Below are 3608 nucleotides of genomic sequence, written 5' to 3'. Positions count from 1 at the left end.
CAGTAGCAGAGACCTGAGCCCCCAACTATTTTTGGATGATAAACATTTGTATCAGGTCAACTAAACAATAGTTAATATTAAAAGTAACAATATTTTTTATACTACATTTATCCATTTTAAATACACTAACCTCACTCCTTTTGTAACAGCCAAGGCAAAAATGTAATAAATTCCAAAAATCTTTTCAGGACCCCACCTTGATTTTTCGGGGCCCCACTTTGGGTCCTGACCCCAACTTTGGGAAACACTGCTCTAGGGGGCACCAAGGTAAAGTTAGTAAAATATCTACTCAAACCCATGCATTCTTCCAGCCAGCTGAAGAGCATTTTACTAAATGTTAGGAATTAATAAAACAACATAAAATCAGTATTTTATGAAGGTCAAACGCTGAAAACCAGACTTTAACCTGAACTTTATCTGAGATTAGAACTGAAACTTCTATTGTCCTTGTATTGTTTTCCCTTTGGGATCAATGAATTGTTTTTGAATTGTATTTACAAAAAGAGCACCAGTCCAGACTACATCATGATACTTTCATGACAAAAGATTCTCTGCACCATATAACATGTAGTAACAAAGCAGAACAAGTTACCTTCATAAACTTGAGCAACCATAATTTACAGACTAAACGAACTTTGTTAAAAGGTTTTAATATACTGTATGTGTCCCATTTGTGATGCCCCTTAGATGGACGGCATCCTTAGCGTTTGCCTATGCTGTCTATGTCACGGGTTGGGTTGAGTGTGAGACACAGGAGCAGTGGGCTGCGTGGCACAGCTGTAACAGGCCACTGAGCAGCACGATTAGCGCTCCCACGGCCCTTCTTCCACTACATTTGAGGCTCCAGTCGCCTGTGTTCATGCCACTAAATGTTACTTTAAATCAGTGTTAGCTCCAAACTAAAGTCTGAAGTAGTAGGGCCAGGACCTGATCTGTTTTTATTTTATAATTGTGGGAAAGCAATGAGAAAAATTAAAAAAGTGGAATGTGTTATTTTATCAATTAAACACAAACAGAAAGTTAGAGGTAAGTTGTTGGTTTTAAAATGAAAAATAATTCACTTTTTCATCTGAAATGCTTGAAGCTGGTGTGACTCTGAACCATAGATTCCCACTGGAGGCTGTCAAAAGATCTTGTTTCAGGTTTCCCCAGTTGGAATCGGCAGTGCGCATTGTGTCCATCAGAGGGCGCTGCAGAGCTCTCCACCCCCCCTCCCTCCCTCTCTGAGGTGCTTGAATGGGATCCCAGTGTGATCTGGCTCACAGGCGCCAGGCGGGAGGGGAGCACACAAGTTGTGGAGGAGCTCTGAGGCAGGAGCAGCCTGCTGCCCGACTTTCATCGACATTCCGCCGTCTGTCCGGCTCGCGCAGCCGTGCCAAACGTTTCGCGGTGCGTAATTACGCACAGGAGAGACGGCGGATCCGCCGCGGTTCTGGTTCTCTCTCCTTGGAACCCCCGTGGACACAAAGGACGCCAGGCAGGCTGGAGTACAACAACTGAGTTCAGTGTGTGGAGAAGAAGTCCTGGTGGAGGGGAAACGAGGGGGGGTCCGGACTCGGAAGTGATTTGCCCCTTTTTTTTCTTCAGAACGCGAGTCGCGGATTTCGGGAAGAAAATCAGCATTTTTGGACTGTGAGGGTAACGGAGCAGGAAGAGTTCGTGAGTGGAAATAGTCCTTAAAAATCAGCATCAGATCCTCGGAGCATGGGGTAAGTTCGAGATCTGAGATGACTCCTTCATATCCCTCTGGCTGACTGGAAGAGTTTTTACTCAGATCAGGAAAGAAAGGCCGTTAAAGTGAACTTAATTACGTTTCTTCTGGGTTTTATTAATAGCGGCTTCTGGAGCGCACGTGATCCRGCTGTTTTCTTTGTTTTTGTCCTAATAGACAATCCAGATCATAGAGGGCTCCTTTATGCTCAGCCTGACCCAGTTTCCTCAGAATATCTCCTGTCCTGGATGACAGCTGTGACCTGCAAGAAGGTCGAAGTCAGATTTAATGAGAACTGAATTAAACTGATTGAATTTACTGTCATTTCGTTTGATTTTGGCACAGGCTTCTAAATCTGTGATGTTTGTCCTGTTGAAAATCCCAAGCAGAGGCCAGATAAATGGACTGCTGTGGTTTTTCTTTGCTTCATTTGTCTGGACCACTGATTGTTGTGCAGGGATCCTCCTTAGGTATTGGCTTCCTGCTGACATACTGTGTTCAGTCTCATTAACTCTGTGTGTGTGCCATCTCTAAGGCCAGTTTGACTCTAAAACGACTGAACAGTGATCAGACATGCATGTTTTTTTTATAGGAATGAACATTTATAACGAGTGTAACATGTTTGAGTCTCATCAAGTCATTATATTTGGATGATGACTGAAAACRGCAGGGGTCAGAGGTCATTCGAAGGCAACACAGCAGCCTCTTTATTCTGTGCAGTTACTGATGTGTGTGTGTGTGTGTGTGGGTGGGGTGGAGGGGTAGAGTGGGGTGTCAAACTTTTTAATTTAGCCTTCACAGCCTATCAACAGTTAACCGGATGCTGAAGAGGTTAAACTAGAAGAGGGAGATCCTCCCAGACAGGAGAGTCCCAGCACAAATCCTGTCCCCTCCATATTAACAAAAATGACCTTTTTCCTCATTAATGAAAACAAAATAAGTATTTTTTTCAAGTGTTCAATACATTTAGCTGTAATTAGTCATTTAATGCTTAAAAGGAAGGTGGTGTAGCACCATGATCAGTCTAAGTGGGACTGGTCCAGGAAAATACAACAGGGCTGCTTCCATAAACCAGTTCCCGCTGGCTTTAAAGTAAACATATCATGCTTTTAAATAATTTTTTAAAATATCTAAATCATCCAGTTGGTGTCTGTATAAAGTGGAACTGCTTTGGTCTGAATTCCTCCTTATTGTGACTCCACAAGCCCCTCTTTCACTACTTTTCTGTGGTGTGTCTCAGGTCACCTCGTTTTGAGGCTGTCTCTTTAAATCCAAATGAGACAAGCCCCGCCCCCTCCAGCTTCCAGAGTGGTCCATTCTAGTTTGATYYAGGGGTTTATGACTATATAGAGGCACAGYAACTTTTTATAATTACAAATMAATTAAGATGTCAACAAGGGAAGACTTGTCCATCCAGTCTTACATGTTGGAGCCAGAATCTGACCCAGAGCCAGAGGAGAATGAAGACCACCTAAGTGTAGTTGGTAAGTCCAGAACTTATTTGGCAGTTCTGTCACAAATAATTAGATGTAATATTTCAGAAAACATCACAGAAAATAGAGAAAACTGAACAGGTTGAATGTGACCCAAACAGAATATAAAGGTATATCTGCAGCACCAGGAGAGACTAAATTCTAATTTTCTGCTTTAGAGGCTCCAAGTTCACAACAAAATGAATTTAACAGCTAAAATAGTGGATTTTGTATGGTATGTCCTTTCTAATTTTCAGCAACAATATGATAAATTGAAGGAGTTTTTTATTTGCATAAAAGGACTGCATTTTGAGAATTATGTTTCAAATTGGGCTGCTYCCTTATCGTGGTGGAGGGGTTTGAGTGTCCCAATGATCCTAGGAGCTATGCTGTCTGGGGCTTTATGCCCCTGGTAGGGTCACCCA

General features: G+C 42.5%; 1 protein-coding gene across 1 annotated transcript in view; it reads left to right on the top strand.

Moving 5' to 3' along the window:
* Positions 1–1213: 1213 nt before the first annotated feature.
* LOC106519236 (homer scaffold protein 3) overlaps positions 1214–3608 on the top strand; it is a 58725-nt gene continuing 56330 nt past the window's right edge. Inside the window, exon 1 of the mRNA XM_014010809.1 lies at positions 1214–1709. The gene's annotated coding sequence lies outside the window, so the exon portion shown is untranslated. The remainder of the gene's footprint in view (positions 1710–3608) is intronic.

Source organism: Austrofundulus limnaeus, unplaced genomic scaffold (assembly GCF_001266775.1).
Source record: "Austrofundulus limnaeus strain Quisiro unplaced genomic scaffold, Austrofundulus_limnaeus-1.0 Scaffold73, whole genome shotgun sequence".
Lineage (NCBI taxonomy): Eukaryota > Metazoa > Chordata > Actinopteri > Cyprinodontiformes > Rivulidae > Austrofundulus > Austrofundulus limnaeus.
The sequence above is the reverse complement of the archived record's forward strand: the minus strand, read 5'-3'. Positions and strand labels throughout refer to the sequence as shown.